Below are 20,736 nucleotides of genomic sequence, written 5' to 3'. Positions count from 1 at the left end.
TGGTGATCATGGTCTCTCTCTCTCTCTCTCTCTCTCTCTCTCTCTCTCTCTCTCTCTCTCTCTCTCTCTCTCTCTCTCTCTCTCTGGTGATCATAGGGTTTAGAGTTGATCCGCTTGATGGCGTCCCCCTTAATGTTGCTACACTGTTGGGAGCATAACGCTTGAAGACACGGTCTTGAGGTTCCATGTTGCGCTACTTCTGGTGCTCGCTATATTGTCCAAGGTGATCTTCAGTGGTGCAATGTACATCATCATGGTTAGTCCAATACAGTGACTTTAGTGGACCGATGAAGCTTGATTATCTACTTGCCACCTCCTTTTAGGCATCAAGGGTGGATGGTGCGTCGACAAGGGAAGTTCAGTCGGAGTTGGTGTTGTCTTCGGAATTGACAGACTTGGTCAAGACACGGCGATGTTGCTCAGTTTTGGACAAGCTCATGTTTTTTTTTTTGCTTTGTAGTTGTGTTCTCGGTGATGCTTGTCTTTGGACTAGCCTTGCCGTGAAGTCTGCATAACGCTCATTGTTCGCGACGAGTTCTAGTCGTCTTATACTTGAAATTTTGCCTTCTATAAAAATATGGTACGCATTAACGTACTTTTGAAGAAAAATAAGGCAACTAAAAAAAGTTGGTGCAGTTCTCATACTGGAACAAGTTTGACGCTTATCCGCATGCTTCCTCAAATTTGAAATGACTATCTTCAAGTTCGTACGATATGTTACACCTTCTATATCATGTCGCATCTGCCGCGTAGCAGTGGGGCATGAACCTTATTCCAAACTCGGATAAGGCTTTATCGCGGATGTTTATGTTTTCATCTCGGATGTTTAATGGTGTCTAAGTAGTACCACACTGTTCTCCGTCTAATTCAAATGAATCTTTCAATTAGATTTGAAATGGCATATTCATTACAACACATCGTACTGACAAGATAGAAAAGGAAAACATATAACAAATATTACAGGTACAACAATGCAGAACCAAAAATGCTAGTACTCGTTCTTATATCGTCCATAAAATAGTAGAACCAGCTGGTGCCGAGCTAAAAACATGAAAATCTAGTGAAATCATAAGCTGTTAAAAGGCCGCTTTCATTCTCGGTCCAGTGGGGGAGACCTGGAGAATTGAAGAAATAAAAAACATGAAGATGATGGTTAAATGACAACAATTTGTATCACACTGTGGGGGGATACCTGGAGGTGGCAAGTAAGGATGTGCAAAAATCTGCAATGATGGACCCGTGAAGGGCTTGAGTCTCTGAAGATTTGCGTGAAATTGGGGTAATACTAGTCTGGGCAGTGGCAGTGCGATAGGACAGCTACAAACACTAGCTTTTGACCTTTTGCTCAAAAAAATAACTAGCTTTTGACCTGGTTTGCCGCCTACTGGATGGGTGCAGACTTCTGCAAGTCTGACACGAACCCATTTGAAAAAAAAAAATCTAGCATGTGGGGCCATAAAATGAGATCACGTTTTTATGATACACTGGATTTAAAATCCCTTAAAATGTTCATGCATACACGGCACGCTAAGATATGAAACGCTTGATCTAAAACCTTAGTTGGCATCTCAAAAATTGTAAACAGAAGAGCATGCAATAATAACGCAATGACTAATATCATCGCGCACCTAGGCTTCTCATTACTCACTATCGTGTGATTGCGCAGTTTACATGTGAAGCAAAATGACTTTTGTCTAACTATTTAATTGTGACCGAGTAAAACTCGGTTCAGGCATGCAGCGTGAGTGTGGGTGAAGGATGCCACTTTGAAATTCAATGCTGAACGGCAAAACGTGACAATGTCAAGATAGAAAGTATCACATGCAGATTGCTACTAACAAACTAGGATACAGCAAGGCTGCCTTCTGTCCGCTGGTGGAATCAGACTAAGAGGATAAAGGTATTTGCCCTCCTCCAACAAAACTAGAAAAATATGAACCGCCGTTGTAAGTTAAAGTCTGAGGACGACCGAATGCATACACCGTGGTTGCCTGCATCGAGCTTATATAATAGTACGTCAAACAATTAACCATGAGGATGGTGCTTACTACATCATACAGAACTGAGCATGAATTCCAGATAAGAACATGATACCGATGCTTAACTACCGGCTCGCTGCAATCACAAAGAAAAACAGGGCTGTCAGCCTCCATGGAGCCTCCTCGGCAGCGAACTTGATAACCCAATTTTAATTTTTCTTTTACTAAACTGTAACGAAAGTAGGCTAGCAAGTGGCTGTTGAACGGTGGATATGATGGCCATGACTTTGAATGGGCTAGTAAGGGGCTGTTTGGCGATGGATATGGTGGCCATGACCTTGAAATCTTGAATGCGTGCTGTTGAGAGAAACAACACAAAACACACTGACAAATGTAATTTGTACTTTACCTAAACCATGCCTAATGCTTCTGACAACACCGAAAACAACAGTCGCTTGTCCTCGAACCCTTTGAGATAAACGGTGCCATGGGGCTGGTCAAACCCATAGGCCTGTGCTCTATACTACTGTAGGTTGTGGACCACTAATCTAAAAGAGGAATATTGAGTGAGCTATGGGAAATCATTTAATTCAAAGATGGAATGAGACAAAGCTTGCTTGGAACATATCCCCATGCTGCATGAACGACCTTGATTGTAGTGAGAATGGACTCACACCATACGTAGACTTCCCCCCCCCCCTCTCTCTCTCTCTCTCTATATATATATATATATATATATATATATATAGCCGATTTATTCTGCTAATATTAGTAGAATAACTATTCTGATAACACTTCTGCACTGCACGCTCAACACGAGTGAACTTCTCGTCGGAAAAAACTGCACGCGTTGTTTTTTTGGTACTGTTTTCACTCTAGTTTTTTAACCGTTTATCGAAATGAGGCGTGTAATATACCGTTGAAAAGCTATGGATTAGGCGCAACTTCGACATGTTGAACACTTTTCAAGAGTCCACACGGTTTAAGAGCAGTTTTAAAAATGGTGCGGCCCGTCACGAGTGGCAGCGAGCATTTTTTCACGATTTCTTCTAAACCGCTCGTCGGAACGAAGCAAATGATACCCCATTGGTAAGATATCGTCGAGGCGCATCTTTTTCATAGATATCATATTTTCTAATTCGTTACGGTTTAAGAGCAGTTTCCAATCTCCTAAATCGCGGAATTCTGTTTTTAATTTTTTTTCAAATTTTCGGTACTGCTTTCGCTCCAGTTTTTTTAACCGTTTGTCGAAACGAGGCGTGTAATATACCATTGAAAAGCTATGGACGAGGAACAACTTTCATGTGTTGAAATGTTTTTGAGTTTCGTTACGGTTTTAAGTTAATTTTGAAAATCGTGTGGCGGACGATGAGTGGCGGCGGCCATTTTTCGCAAAATTTTTACAAACCGTTGGTCGAAATGATTCAAACGATACGCCGTTGGAAAGGTATCGACCAGGAACAACTTTTTGATGTAGTACAATCTCTCTAATTCCTTACGGTTTAAGAGCAGTTTCAAAATTACCAAAATGCGGACACTCTGTTTTTCGCAACACCAAAATCAACATGTGCACTGCATCAGACAGAAAAATGCACTGCTTCGTCCTGAAAACCGCACTGCATCAGACGGGCTACCAAACTTCATTGTTTTTTTGTTGGATGTAAATTTTTCCAAAAAGAGAAGTGGATCAAGCTTCACATCGTGTGTAAGTGAACCGCAACACACTATCGAGAAGTGAACCACATTACTTTTTATTGTCGTTTCTGTAATATTTTTTCTACACTTACGAGATGAACATCATAAGGCGGCCGACCGCACTGCTTTAGACGAAAAAACACACTGCAAATGTCTACAAAGGAAACTGCATTATTACTTTTTTGCTAACATTTTCTTTTTGCAATGTCATCTAAACTGCGAGGCCGAGTGTAGTGAACCACACGCGGCGACGAAGTGCACTGCAACTCCCAATGTATTTTACCTTTTCTGAACACACGACTAAAGGAGCGAACCACATCAACTCCCAATGCATTTTACCTTTTCTGAACACACGACAAAGGAGCGAACCACATCACACAAAGGACGAACCTCTCCAAGAGTTACATGGGTCGGACATGGAAAAAGAGTGATATATGTATACAAAGGCAACAATTGGACCGCTCTATCAAAATAAGAGAACAGCCACGCAATGGCGAGATGAACTGCTAAAAAAAGATAATTTGCCCCACTTAAAAATACAATCAGGTGAACTGCTAGTGCACTTCTCGTGCGCCGTGGGGGATGGGACGCTGGAGAAGGGCTCGGGTTACCGCAATGCCGTGGACACCGCACTGCACTCACGCACAACGAACTGCATTTTTGGTCGTGGAGGGTTGCACGCAAGTTTTATCAACTCTGACACGGCTCGCAAAATCCGAAAACTCTGAAAAAACTGGACTGCACATAGCCAAAATCTGAAGAAAAAAATGCAAATAAAATAAGTGGACAGCACACCCGCTACTGCTCTTCCATCGGTCGCCGTCGCCACCATTTGAGGGTGGATTTGCCATGGAGGAGACCACCTCCCCACTGCCGTTGCTGCTTCATAGTCTTCTGGTAACCATCGAGAGGAGAGGAGAGGACGTGGAGGAGGGGCCCCGACCCGCGGCGAACCTGCACGCGTAGAAGATGAGGTCAGAAATCGATGGCGCGGCGAAATCCATGAGGTGTTGGGGCGGCAGTGCATCACCGGAGCTGAAACTGATCCTCCTGCTCGACGTCGTTGTGCCTGGGAGCCACGGCGACCTCGCCGTAGATCCTCGATTCAGTGCGCCTGAGGTGGGGGAGGCGGGGCCGCCCAAATCCAATGGAGAGAGAGAAAGCAGAGGGGGAGGTGTACACGTGTGCTTGTGACATACGGAGAAGGAGGCAACGTACGGGCGGCGGTCGACGTGGCCGAGCTCGCAGGAGGCCGTCGGCCATGGGGTTGGACGGGGATCTGACCCGAGAACCATTCTCCACGGTGGCGCGACGGAGGATGGAGAAGGTTGTTGGGGCGGCGGGGGTGGCTGGTGATGGGTGGATCCATGGGGGCAAAGGGTTGGTGGCGGCGCATGGGCCCCGTGGCGGCCGGTTTTGGCGCCGGGAAGGGTCGGTGGCCGCTAGACCGTGCGGCACCCGCCCGGGCGCCTGGGCAGCAGCGCGCTGCCTGTGAAGCGGCGGCACGCTTTGGTTTGTTACGTGGCAGCGGTAGGTGGCTTGGGAGGAAGGTCGGGCTACGAGCACTGGTGGTAGTTGGTCGGGAGTAGGGGGAAGAAGGCCGGGGTGGGGAGGAGAGAGGAAGTGGTGGGGGTGGGTGGGGGCGTGGGATTAGTGGGGTGTGGGGATTTAGCTGCAGTTCATTTAGTCGGGCTGGGATAGTTTTGATCTGGGCGAGGGAGAGTGTCCAGTTGTTAGCAGAATAACGCTAGGTCTTATCAGAATAAGGTCTTAAGGGGTGTTATCACAATAGACCCACCCTATATATATATGTGAATATATATATATATATATATATATATATATATATATATATATATATATATATATATATATATCAGTTTTCAGATCTATGAGTGAAAAATTGCTAAGTGCTGGACAAACAGTTTCCACAGATTGGTGCTATAATTTTGGATCTACATCACTTCAGATAAATAAGAAAAATTCTAAACCTAAGTGGCGTCAGCAGAACAGTTCGCATACTCAGATGAGTTCTCTTACGGAGGGGAGTTGTTCAAATATTAAAAATGAGTGCTAAACTGATGCCACACAATATGAGTACTAAACTCAGATAAAAAACTACAAAAGAAAGGGAGGAACAGAGGAACGTAGATGAACTCCGAAGAACTCGAGCGAACCGTAATGGAGATCTATGGTGAGGAAAGAGGGGAGCTTACCAAGGCTGTTGAACAGTGGAGGTGCGCGGCGATGTTTCTGGTACGCTCAGGTTGATGCAGCAGCTAGAGGTGGTGCAGCAGACGAAGGTCGACGGCGGCGGTGGAGCTCGGGCGCTTGAGGTGTTGAGAGGAAGCGGACGAAGACGAGGAGGCAAGGGGGGGGGGGAAAGAAAAGGACCCCGTCCCTATTTATAAGGCAGTAAATGGATAGCATGCGCAGGAATCGAGAAGGCTGAAAAAATAATCATGTGACAGCACAGAGGCCTTGATTTTTGAGAAGTTCATTAAAAGTAAAGGTATATTAAGATTTGGGCCTTATATGATATTAACCCAGATGACATCATGGAGGGTTAGCACAATTCTGTGAGCTGGCATCATGGCGGCTTATAAGATTTCGTAAAGATTGGCGATGAAGGATTTCTCTAAGTCAAGTATTGAAGATTGATATGAACAAGTTCACATCAGTCTAGGGCCTAATGTTGGGGATATAACTATTGGGTATGACCCGCCCAGAAGGGGCCGGGTCATACCACTGGCGGTTCATCATGAGAAGGCCCAAGGAGATGATGAAGATGGCAGTTCATGAAGCAAGCTTACTGAAGGCCCAAGACCCGGAGGAGACTTGAGGCCCGCGGGCATAAACTGCCATATGTTAACTTGTATGTTAAGGAAGGTTTAATTACGTCACCGAGCCGGACACGTTGTGTATGAGCCGGCCGAGACTCTGTATACCGCCGGGCACTAGCCTATGTATATAAAGGGGTGACCCGGCGGCGGGTTAGGACAAGAAAGAAGAAGTCGAGGACTAGGTCAAGCGTATTTGCACCCTGGTCATCGAAACCCAAGCAATATAACCTAAAGCAGGACGTAGGCTTTTACCTCATTGAGAGGGGCCGAACCTGGGTAAAGTCTCTGTGTCCCTTGTCCCATTTTAACCCCCTCAAGCTAACTATTTTGCGATGGCTCCACACCTGAGTCCTCATGCTAGGGCATCTGCCGTGTTAAGTCCACGAGAGGAGGCGAAGGAAGCAAATGAGCAGCACCCCTCACGGAGTACTCTTATTGGGGAAGGAGCGGGGGTTGGCTCTTCGCTGTCCTACGTGGCTGCACTTTTGCAGGCGCACGACCCACGACCTGAAACTACTGTTTCTCTCCACCTGTCCCATGTTCGGCATTTAATGCGCGTCATGGGCGTGCGGTAAAAGTGATGATTATGGTGGTTATTCTTCGCCACGTGTTCTTGTGCACTGTTCAGGCCTAGACCAACAATGTTTGGCATGCGTGTGTGGCCCAGGCCCCGGGGCTCCTATCGGTGTACTAAGACCATGGGAATTTAGTCCCTTGACTTGTGCAGAGGCAGTAGTAGACTTCCTGCCGGCAAGCCTTGCCGAAGAGTACCTCTGATCAATGTACAAAGCTTGGTTGTCAAGACCGAGAGGAAGACCTCAAGACATGTGATAGATATGTACTAAGTTAGTACAGAAGACCGGGACTGAAGATTGCTGGCAAGCTACGTACCGGCAAGCCGAGACCCGACAAGCTCCGTGCCAAGAAGCCCCGCTATTTGTCCACCGTTCCACCTCAGCGACACCCCAGTCGCGTGTCAACAGGTGTCGAGCGGGCAGGTAGTTTGGTGAGGCCTGTCGGGGCACGTGTCAGCTCACCGCCTAAAGAAACCACTTTACCACCTCTCACCCGATGGCGTGTCAGCAGAATAGAAGGTAGTTGGGATGACGGTCCAGATGGAGCACAACTTGCTTGTCAGAATTCGCCCCCTAGCTTGACACCTAACAACGCATTTAATGCATTTGTCCTACTCCGTCAGAGTTAGGTATTTGAAACTATAGCCACTATTTACAACATGTAATTACCGTCTTAGCCACTTTGGTGACCCCTTAAACTATAAAGGAGGCCCGGGGCTACCTTAACAAAGGTCGACACTTTGCTCATTTACATGTGTAGCTGCACTTCTCACCCACCTTGCCGCCAAGCCGCGCTCCTTGTAACTTGAGCACAAACACATCCAATACACAAAGCAAGAGTAGGGTTTTACACTTCATAGCGGCCTGAACCTAGGTAAATCCTTGCGTGTTTCTACTAATTCTTCTATTTGTGCTCGTGAATCCCCGCAACCAAACTGCAATTAGTACGTTGACGGTCCCATAGATCATCGTTCCACGACACAGGGCTACCGCCGAAGCGGTGCAGGGCCCATCTCTCCCTCACAGCATGGCATACTGTGCTATTGTTGTATTTTTTTAATAAATGTATTGTATCACAATCTTTTCCCATCAAGAAAATGAGGTTATCATGCTTTTTCATTATCTGTGCAAACATGGTTATTCCACTACATTTTAGTGGAACTACACAAATCTTCAGATGGAACTAGAGTATATGGAGAGTGCGAGGTGCCACTATCTAAGATAAACGTGGTTTGGAAAAGTACAGATGTTTAGATGGTTCCTCAAGTTCTTGGCGACCCACTTTTGCAGAACATGTTAATCTGCCGGTGTTTGACATGCACGGGACTGGATTCAGTGTTGCAGCAAATCCTTGAATCAAATAGCTTACATGAATTAGGTTTATGGTTAGCTGGATACATTGATACTTTTCTAGGGAGTGCTCTTTTATGAAAGAAGCACCAACTGGTTTTTTCTTTATTTGTACACATTCACATAACTCTGTTTTAGTTTTAAAGTTAATATTGGCTCTGATATGTGAATCATTGAGATGCTTGAGCATCTTAGTTCTACTTATTATGAGAATCTTATGAGTTGGTTGTGAATCTTGGAAGCTGGTGAAACATGACATGATGATGCAAGGGATAACAACCCTATCAAGCTCTTCAATACTCCCTCCGTTTCTTTTTTAGTTTGCATATAAAATTTGGTCAAAGTCAATCTAAACAAAGTTTGACCATATTTGTATCAAAAAATATCAACATCTATGTACAATACTCCTACCAAAGTACTCAATTTTATGTGGGGGCACTTCTTAAGTGATGGTTAAATTAGTAAGTACTACCTCCATCCTGGTTTACTAGTCTCCCTTGTATTTTGGGTCATATTTTGACCAAGATTTTAACTAATAAAATATATGTTATACATTGAAAAAATAATATCATTGGAAAGTACATTTAAATATGAATCCAGTGATATAATTTTTTATGACTGCATTCACATTTTGCTTGCCAAGTACAGTATGGTCAAACTTTGACCCAAAACACGATGGGGCTAGTAAACCAACACAGAGGTAGTAGGAGGGATCCACTCACAGCGTGCTGCCACTCTCATCTAATCCCCAACCACCGCCCGCGGCTCCTCTTGCATTCCAACTTCTAAGACCACCACCTCAAAAAAAACTTCCAAGACCACCGCCAGTCCTCTCCTCTTTCATTCCAAAACCACCATCTCTCCTCTCCCGTTCCAATCCAAAACAACCAACGCCCCTCTTCCATTCCAAAACCACTGCAAGCGAGTGATGGTGTTGTGGAGAAGTAGACCGATGGAGGAGTACAACCAATACACGACGATCGCAGACGACGACCCTGTGAAGCTAGACAGGATGATGGAGATATAGTCTTGGTTTGACAACTAGCAGCAATTGGTGGCGATGGTGATGGCCAAACATCTAAAACAGAGCAATCCACCCAAAGGGAGTCACGTGGGAGTACATAGAGTTGCTCCTCTCGGCCATGGAGCAAGCAAAATCATCGAATCCAGTAGTGAGGCGGAGGTGGTGGGAGTATTGATCCAAGATGGAGCATCTAGAGGATCAAGGATCGACCATCCACAAGGTGCCGTTTGTGAGGGTGCCATGGTGATACGTTGATAATTTTTGATTGTTCCATGCTGTTATATTATCATTCTTGGATGTTCTACAATAATTTTATAGCAACTTTATATCATTTTTTGGGACTAACCTATTGACGCAGTGCCCAGTGCCAGTTGCTATTTTTTGCTTGTTTTTTACTTCGCAAAATATCAGCACCAAACGGAGTCCAAGCGCAGCAAAACTTTTTGGAGATTTTTTTGGACCAGAAGACATCCAGTGGGCCAAAGAAGTACCGAAGAGGGGGCCCGAGGTGAGCACAACACACCTCGGCACGCCAGGAGGCCCAGGCGCACCCTGGTGGGTTATGCCCACCTCGGTGGCCTCCCGCACTGCCTCTTTGCTCTATAAATACCCCAATATTCCAGAAACCCTAAGGGAGTCGACGGAAATCAATTCCAGCCGCTAAGTTCCAGAACCACCAGATCCAATCTAGACACCATCACGGAGGGGTTCATCATCCTCATTAGTGCCTCTCCGATGATGCGTGAGTAGTTCATTGTAGACCTACGGGTCCGTAGTTAGTAGCTAGATGGCTTCCTCTCTCTCTTTTGATTCTCAATATAATGGTCTCTTGGAGATCTTTTTGATGTAACTCTTTTTGCGCTGTGTTTGTTGGGATTCGATGAACTTTGAGTTTATGATCAGATCTATGTTTTTATTCATGAAAGTTATTTGAGTCTTTTGATCTCTTATATGCATGATTACTTATAATCAACCTCATATTTCTTCTTCAAATCTTTGGTTTAGTTAGGCCAACTAGATCAAATGTTTTGCCATGGGAATAGGTGCTTTGTGATGGGTTCGATCTTACGGTGCTTGATCCCAGTGATAGAAGGGGAACCGACATGTATGTATCATTGCTATGAAGGATAACAAGAGTATATTTCTACATAAATAGATCTTTTCTACATCATGTCATCGTTCTTATTGCATTATTCTGTTTCTCCATGAACTTAATACACTAGATGCATGCTGGATAGCGATCGATGTGTGGAGTAATAGTAGTAGATGCAGGCAGGAGTCGGTCTACTAATCTTGGACGTGATGCCTATATAATGATCATTGCCTAGATATCGTCGTCATTATTTGAAGTTCTATCAATTGCCCAACAGTAATTTGTTTACCACCGTATGCTATTTTTCTCGATAGAAGCCACTAGTGAAATCTACGGGCCCCGAGTCTCTTCTTTATTATATTTGCCTTCGCGATCTATTTTTATTTGCTTTTATTTTCAGATCTATTAATCCAAAAGCACAAAAATACCTTGTTGCAATTTATTGTTATTTATTTTATCTCGCGTTCTTGCAAGATCTATTTATCCAATCTACTACAATTTTACCTATCCTTTTACCCGTGAGGGATTGACAACCCCTCTCTTACGTCGGGTTGCAAGTATTTGCTCTTTGTGTGCAAGAGCTGTTTACGTGGTGTTGCGTGGTTCTCCTACTAGTTCGATAACCTTGGTCTCATCACCGAGGGAAATACCTACCGTAGCTGTGCTGCATCATCCCTTCCTCTTTGGGGAAATACCGACATAGTTCAATCCGCATCAAAAGGAATTTCTAGCGCCATTGTCGGGGAGACATCATCAACATTTACCAGGTTCCTAATCACAAATCTCATCTCCTTGCAATTTACATTATTTACCATTTGCCTCTCGTTTTTCTCTCCCCCACTTCACAAAAATTTGCTGTTTTATTCGCCATCTTTTTCGTTCGCCGTTTTATCGTCAGATCCGTTTTCGTGCGCACCCTTGTTTGCATAGTCATGATGCCTCAAAGAAAATATTATGATGTTCCTTATCCCAATATTTTGCTTGAGATTGAGAAAAATACTAAGGAATGTATGACTACACAATTTGAGCACAATAAATATTTTACCGAGGAACTTAGGGAACACTCTGTTGTGCTGGAAGCTATAACTAAACAACTTGATGATATTAGTAGAGAAGTTTGCAATCTCCAATCAAAGTATGCTTTTGCTTCAGCCCGGGCATTCGGTCTTTTCAGTTTGTTCGGTCTGGTCTTTTCGGTCTTGCAAAAATTCGATCTTCCATAATTGATGACCGTTCGGTCTTTTCGGTTCTTCACTATTCGGTATTTGGTATTCGGTCTCGACCAAATAGACCCAATTAATTGCTAGAACTCAGATTTATATTACTTCTAGTAATAGCCGTATGCAAACTACATAGAGTGCAGAGGTATATGTGTGTACAAAGGTGTGTGTGTACAGAGACAACAAATGTTTGTATAGAGGCACATGTGTCAATAAGAAAAATTCAAACAAGTAACACTTGTATGCAATCTGCATGGAAACAGTACAACACATGAAAATCTTAAAAAAGAAAATCAGTAGTATATATAATCACCACTTCACTAGCAACAAGATTCACATGAAAATCTTAAAATAGAAAATCAGCACTATATATATTACTGACAACACCCCTACTACCAACTGAAACCGCAGCCGCCCTGGACTACTACCAAACATCAAGACGGCCAGTATATTCCTCGCGGGTGCCGTACATTCTGCGGGTAGTTTACGATCAATTACTTTTCATACTCAAATCTCTAAGCGGCTTAACAATGAGCACCTGAACTTTTGCTGCATTGCTTAGCTGAGATGGCTCAATCATGCAAATGCATATACGGTCCACTAATACTTATAATGTTGATGATATGGACATGGATTCATCATGTGTGTGCATTATACTTGCATATGCACCTGAACATCAGTGTCGAGTGCAACAACAGCCAACCATTACCGATGCTCCTCACCGCCAATGACTACAAATGCCTGGCCATCGTTCCGCGACATATTGTTGTTGGACTCTTCTAGGTTCTCAATCGCCGGCCACATCTCAACAATCAAGGACATAAGAATCTCAGGCCTCCGCTATGCAATGACGCAGATGTGGCATTGTGGAATGATGAAATCCTAAGACGGAGGAGCATGCCTTCTTGCTGAGTTTTACCTATGGGCAACCAAAATCTGGACATCACAGAACATGGATATCACATAATCTGGACATCATAGAACATAAACATCACAAAATTTGTACACCAAGAACATGAACATCCACTACAAAAAAATACACTTCCGTGATGATACGTGTTTGTCACAGTAGGTCATGTTTTTTGTCATGCATGTACATCCATGACGATTTTATGACAGAATCAAGATAGTCATACCTGTGCTGTCGTAGAAGTGTTCCATGACATAACCAAAATTATCATCATGGAAGTGTCCACTTCCATGACGATAAATCGCGCACCATAGAAGTGCTTTCGTCAAGGGTGACCGACACGTGGCATCCACCATAACAGGTCGCTGTTAAGCTATCGGGTCCGGTTTTGGATCCGATAATCCGCTAGCAGCCACGACCAATGGGGATTTTCCATGTGTAAATTTCTCATTGGCTGGAGGAACCACGTGTCAGCTCATCGTTGGGACAGATGTCATCCACTCATTGGACCGAAGGTGCCTATGATACGTTGACACATGGCACAACCCAATAGAGGCCCATTCCTGTGAAAAGGCCGGCCCATTTGACTTGGTCAAAAGGTAGCGGGCCGGCCCACGGAAAGCCTATTAACGGCCTATTTGCATATAGCCCATTTACAACCCGCTAACCCAAGGCCCATTAGGGCCTATCCGAATTAGGCCTAGTAGCGTCATCTGGGCCGTCCAATATGATTCCAGTCCGTTTTAACTTCTGGGCCGTGTATGGCCCATGACGTCTTTCGGCCCATATGAGGCCCTTTCTAACTCTTGGCCCATTAATGGCCCATGGTGAAACTGGCCCGTAATGAAACTGGCCCATAATGAACAGTGTATCACTTTATACCCATTAACGGCCCATTATTCCATCAGGCCGTTTCTAGCCCATGTTATCTTTCGGCCTTCTCAGGGCCCATTTATTCTTGGGCTCATTTCCAACATTTGTTTACTTACGGCCCATTACTGTCATTTTCTGCTTGTGGTCCAAATTCAGCATGTGGTTACAATCGGCCCGTTTGTGGCCCGTTAATACGTTGGGACGTTTTCATAGCGTCATCAAATACGGCCGACTAACAATGGCCGTTACGGTTGGCCCATGAATGGACGATTCCAACTCTAGCCCGTTCACGACCATATTGGCCCATGTTTGGCCAATCGATCATACGACCCGTAGAAGGCCCATTGATGATACAGCCCGTAGAAGGCCCATTGTGTCTACGGCCCGTAGAAGGCCCATTGTTTCTACGCCCCGTAGAAGGCCCATTGTTTCTATGGCCCTTAGAAGGCCCATTGTTTCTACGGCCCGTAGGAGGCCCATGGTAACTATAGTAAATATGTAGCCCATGGTTATTGTGGCCTAGTTTTAAAAAATAGGTTATTGCGGCCACTAGCAAACCGCGGCAAAAGAACTACACTGACTATAAGCAAACAAATAAACAAGACAATAAGGAAATAAATAAGCAAGCAACTTACGCTAAGCTATCACGACTATTACACAAATTACGTCCAGTGGGCATCAAAGTTTGCCACCAGTGAAAATATAGGGAACAAAGCAGCACATCATATATACTGCTTGTCAAAGTTGGCGACCAGTGCAAATAAACGCTGCAGCAAAACAAGTCCAGAATTGAAACCACTTCCGAAGAGCTCAAGAAACAACATCCTGGGTACCCATAATGCTGGCAAGATCCTTAGCAAGCTTATTAACTTTCTCTTGTTTGGCGCTTAAATCCTCCAGCACTTGTTGTTGCACCAGAAAGTATGCATCTGAATTCTCCAGGGACTTCCTCAGTCCTTCAGCTTCCTGTCGCATAACATCTGACCGATGTCTTTCAACTTGAAGTTGAGACTCAAGAAGCCGAATTGATTCAGGCAGCGAGTTCAAAGAGCTGGTGCCAGTAGTAGTAGTAGCCAGTAACTCAAACACTACATCAAGACGGGACTTTGGGGTTGTCTCAGTGTCTTCAATATAGTTTTTATCAGCTTTCTTGGAGACCAACAGGGATGTTTCACTATCTTGAACCTTATCTGCATTACTTCCTTTATCATTGCATAACGTGATACTCTTCTCCAATATTTTATCCGCATTCTAAAAGAGAAACAAACAAACACATCACAGGTTTACAATGTAGTATATGAAACTCATTTTGGTAAACCAGTTCAGTAGTAAGGTGGACAGGATAACAACATGAAACACACATATATCTATGTAGAATGGTCACTGTATGGTCTATATCATTCTAGTTTATGTTGCCAAATCAAGATAGATACATTTCGAATCATATCTATTTAAGACAAAGCAATATAGACATAATATAAGTGTGGGAAACTACACAACAATAAGAACACTTGTAATGTGCATGGCATGAGAACATAACTGTTTATTCAATTGAATCTGAAATCAACATAGAGCAAGTTACAACAACAAACACGTTAAAGAAATAGGTTTGAAACATACCTGTTGCGCCATTGGAGTTTCAATTGCATCCTTGAAATTTGAAATTAGTTTCTATGAGTAAATACAGTGACACAAGAGCAAAGTAGTATGAACCATAGCTACGGAACCTAACCTGAGAACAATTCTTCTTTTGCTTTAAGCGTTGACTTGGGGTTCAGAGTGGTGGTCCTCGTGCTTTGGGCACTGCAGTTGCCTTACTAACTGCTCGTGTTTGCGTGCTCTGTGGTGGAGACGGTGTTGTGTCAACTGGAACTGGGTTGCTATCTGCTGGGGTTGGGGTTAGAAGGGGTGTAGCTGGTTCTCTGTCCAACTGGGTAGGGGTACAATCTGCGTGATTCTGGGTTATGTGTGGTGGGGCTGGTTCTTTGGCAAGTACAACCGTGGTTCTATCTGCATCGACAGGTAGTAAGAACTTTTTTGAAGACTGTGTTTTTACTCCCACAGATACTGCCATCACCCCCTCCAATTGAAATGGCTGATAAACAAGAAAAGTAATCGAATGTATAGACATTTAAGATAGACATGTGCAATGGATAGTAGGGAAGAAAACATGGCATGAAATAATTCACATTTATGTTGTCTAACCAAACAAAATAGAAGGACATAATTTCACATATATGATGGCTAATTAAACAAGATAGCATGACATAATTTCACATGTACGATGGCTAACTAAATAGGATAGAATGACATACTTCAAAATATGATGACTATGTAAACATGATGACATGATATAACTATACGATGTGTCTATTAAAGTGGTTGGCATGCCATAAATCACTAACATGTCGTCGATGGAAACATGATGGCATGATATAATTCACTGATTGAATGACATAATTCAAAATATGATGACTATGTAAACATGATGAGATGATATAACTATATTATGTCTTTAGAAAATGGGTTGGCATGCCATAATTCAGATACATGATAGCTATGTAAACATCATGGCATGATATAATTCAAATATATGATTTATATACTAAGCAAGTGAGCAGAGGGCAATCACATATAAGATGTGTCAACTAAGGAGATGGCATTCAATATTGTGTATATGATGTAAAAACTAAGCATTGCAATACAACATATGCATGATATGAGTAATATAACCCTGCCAAGTTTGAGCATACACCTTAGGGGGATAATAGGACTGGTCATCTGCCTTTGAATCCTCCTCTGAAGAGCTATCTATAACCAACAAGATATCTGCTTCTGCAGGTAGCATTGTCTGCTCTGAAGACCTTGTTTGCACTCCATATTTATCCATCACCAATTCAAATGGCTGATGCACAGGAAGAGCAGTTGAATATACAAACATTGTCGAGAAATGCAATGAGAAAGAAAAAAAAAGGACGGCATGATATAATTCACATATATGAGCTTGGCTAAACAACATGGCATTTCATAATTCACATATATAATGCCTTGCAACAAGATAGCATTGCATAATTCACATATATAATGTCTTGCAACAAGATGGCATTGCATAATTCACATATATGGTACTTAGACACTAAATAGGTGGCATTCACACAAAGCATGTCTAAACTAAGCAAATTACATAGCAATGCAAGATACCATACGCATGATATGAGCAACATAACCCTGCCAAGTTAGAGCATGCACCTCGGGGGGGGGGGGGCAATAGGACCGGTCATCTGTCTCTGAATCCTCCTCTGAGGAGCTATCCGTAACCAGCAAGACATGCGCTTCGTCAGATAGCATTGTTGCTCTGAAGACCTTGCTTCCACTCCAGATTTTTCCATGACTGTGCCGAATGGCTGATGCACAGGAAGAGTAATTGAATGTACTAAAATTGTTGACAAATTTAACACATAATAAAAAAATGATGGCATGATATAATTCACATATAAGATGACTGGCTAACCAGGCTGGCATTAATTGCAAAATTCACATATATGATGCCTGGCTAAACAAGATGGCACTGCATGATTCACATAAAGAAACTAAACAGATGGCATTAGCACAAAGCATGTCTAAACTAAGCAGATGACATATTTGATGTATACAGTAAGCAGTGCAAGGCACCATATGCATGATATTACCAACATCAGCATGTCAAGTTAGAGCGAATACCTCAGGGGGTAAATAGGAGTGGTCTTCTCCTTCTGAATCCCCCTCAGAACAATTATCTTCCTCTTGATTATGATCCGAAATGGGTGGAGGGGGGCTGCCTTTGCGCTCACCATGGAGCGATGTCTACATGAAATTTTATTGCCATGCAAGGCTCGTCTCTTTTGCTCTACATGTTCAGTTCCATTGTGTACAATAACTGACATGCATAGGAATAAAACATAGTGAGATTATGTAAGGAGTGCATGCACAAATCCAGAGTGATGATAGCAAACTGTGGATAGACCCAAAACTAATGATAGTAGGCAGATAATAGCTTTAGTTAAAAAATACAGATAATGGCTCCTTTAATGTTTGTTTGCACCCAACATGAAACTCATAGTAGACACCCGAGATTAACCAGATAGTAGACATATAGTACTGATTGCTGCCCCAATATGTATGCCACAACCATTTAAAAACTCAAGTTTCAGCATTAGTTTGGACATGACTCGGAGTCTAATAGGTGAACACGACGATAAAGTAGCATGTCATCATACTAAGCGATGCATAATCTAAGCAGACACGGAAGAGTGCGACCTCTCTTGCGGACCCGTGTAGTCCTCAAGGTCATCTGCTCAGTTGATGATGGTAATGCAGTTGTCGTGGCTGCCGGCGGCGGGGAAGAAGATCTGAGGCGGCGAAAGACAGTCTGGAGAGCGGATCCCTGCTGTGGTGAACCCTTCCGTTGTTGGAGCAGCTGAGCTGGGGTGGAACACAGCGCAACAGGAGCAGGAAAAACCACACAAGGTTTTCTTTGACACATATCTATAACAGAAGTAATTCTGTAAGGGCTTGTTTGAATTTGAGGATTCTAACAATGCAAGGATAGGAAATAGACAAGAATAGGATAGGAATGCACGTGCAAAACAGAGAACTTAAAAACATAGGATTTCTGCCAATCTGAGTGTTAGATTCACAAGAATTGGAAGATCACAAGATGCAAAGAAGCATGGTGAGATTAAGTCAAACCACAAGAAAATGTACGGTTATAATGCTATTATGCTACTATCTCTTAGTCTTATGCTTCATGAATAGGAATTTGAAAAAGAGGACAAGTGGAAATTAAAATTCCTACAATTTTTGTTTCAAGGAGACACTAAAGGAACAAATCCTACAGTTTTCCTTTGCTCCATTCCTTTGAACCAAATTCATGAATAGTAGTACCATAGGAAACTTTCCAATTCCTATGTTTTTCCTTCACTTTTCCTTTCAAGCACTGGCAATTCTAGTAGGCAGGCTTCAGCAAGGAAAATCCTACACTAAAAAACTGATTTTGTGCTACTTCTATTACTTTGGACCCAGGCCACTGCCCTACTAGCTCAACTCTCAGGCCCATCGACAAATGCAGAGCTGAAACACGCAGAGATAAATAATGATGACATTCAAGAGAGTCCATCATAGATAGCTAAGTTGCCTAGTACCTCACTGCTTGTCATATAGTAGGATAAAATAATCGTATTTCATGTTACGACGTGTGCTCGGTGGACAATATATATAACATGTAGAGTAAAAAAGAGATGCAACAAGTGCATAACCTCTTTGGCGAAGCCATGTCGATCTCAGCATGATTGTGTTGGTCGATGAGGATGCTCCGCCTGACATGGCTGTCGGAGGAGGGAAAGAAGATCTTAGGCGTCTGGAGATGGAGCCCGGGGTACTGCTCCACTATGATGGAGGGTTTCGTCGTTGGAGCAGCTCCAGTGAGTTGTACGACGCCGAGGCTGAAGTAGGACAAGAGAGGCAACGTTAACCTGAGTGGAATTATAATAGCATCTCCAATAGATGACATAAAATACATAACCACAAAGTGCTAGATGTAAAATACATCATCCGCTCATCTCTGAACTTAACTGTCGAAACTGAATTTAATTGTCGAAACTAAACTTAACTGTCAAAACTGAATTTTGTTGTCGAAACTGAATTGTACTATCGAAACTGAATGCACTAGTAGCAGAAAAGCAGTAGTAGCAGCAGCAGCGCGTACGAGAGCCGGGGCATCTGGTCGTGTAGTAGCATCAGGTGCGGCTACACGTTAGTCGACTGCCTTTTTTTATCTCTGGTCAGTCGATTTTCCAGCCATTGGATATGAAATCAAGGGCCTACAGTTCATCTTAAACCTCCACCCCTCTTGAGCCGCCAGCCACCACCGGCCAAATAGCTGCCCCCCGCTGCCTGCGGCCGGCGGTGCGCTGCCCGCCCGCCTCGAAACCACTCCCCACCACCAGTCCGCCGCCGCCTCGGCCATCCCTCTAGGCCCCCCGTGCCGAGCTTTTTCTCCGGCAATCCCCACGCCATGGCCCCACCACCGCCGGCGACCACTACCCCCACCATGAACCCTAAGATAGATAGTGGGGTACCTCTCCGGCGAGCCCCCCTTCCCGCTGCGGCTGGTTCTTCCTTAACTCCGTCGAGCCCCCCCGCACCCCCTGAAAATCGACTGACCCAAAAGTCGATTCAGTCGACTGAAGTGTAGCTAAATTGGAGCAGCATCGCAAGCAAGAGCAAGAGCGAGGGTAACAGCGCGAGCAAGAGCAGACTAGACAGGGGACCAAGAGCAAGAGCAGAGCAGCAGCGCGAGCGAGAGCTAAAGCAGCAGCAGCTCCTACTGATGTGGACGTCGCCGCCGAGGGAGCGACACCGTGGAGGAAGTGTCTGGCGACGCCGCTGTGGATGGAGCCGCGCCGTGTCTGCTCGGGACCGAGCGCCGACAGCACCGTGAGATCGAATCAAGAAGAAAATGTGGCGATTAGTGTACAAACTCTTTAGTGGCGCCGATTAGGCGGCAGCTTCATCCGAGGAAACGGTGATGATGCTGCTCTTCCGGTGGTGTAGGTGAAGATGACAGTGTGGGAATGGAGGTGGCGCGGAAGACGAGGGGAACATCGAGGCAGCTCCTTGGAGGTGGAGGATAGGGTGGCTGAACCGGCGGGACGATGAGATCAACGACAGATCCTCATCCGGTGCGATGGATGAGGGACATCGAGGTGTTGCTGTGGATGACGTCGTCGGGGAAGAGGCTCCGGGTGGGTGGCGTACAGAGGAGGGTGTGGGCCTGTGCGGGTTTTCGCGGCCTCGGTGTACGAATGGGCCGGCAGATGGGATGGGAGGGGGGAACCATGGCTTAGGGACGCGCTTGTCCGAAATGTGGGGTAAGTTACGAAAGTACGCCCACCGATTTGAGCTAGGCGGTTCTTTCGGTGCAGGGGTATCACGGGCATTTTGCGTGTCGGGATTTCACAGGAGGTGGGAGTTTTCACGCGCGCTGTAATTTTGGAATAGCAAGGCGCGGGTTGAGATCGAGGGAGTTGTTGGAGCACAGCGAGACAAAGATATATCTTAAATATTTTGGGGTAACAAGGCACAGGTTGAAGAGGAGGGAGTTTCGCAGCACGATAGACAGAGACGCTAGCTTGAA

This window comes from Triticum aestivum, chromosome 3B (assembly GCF_018294505.1).
Source record: "Triticum aestivum cultivar Chinese Spring chromosome 3B, IWGSC CS RefSeq v2.1, whole genome shotgun sequence".
NCBI classification, from domain to species: Eukaryota; Viridiplantae; Streptophyta; class Magnoliopsida; order Poales; family Poaceae; genus Triticum; species Triticum aestivum.
Note: the sequence above shows the minus strand (reverse complement) of the source record.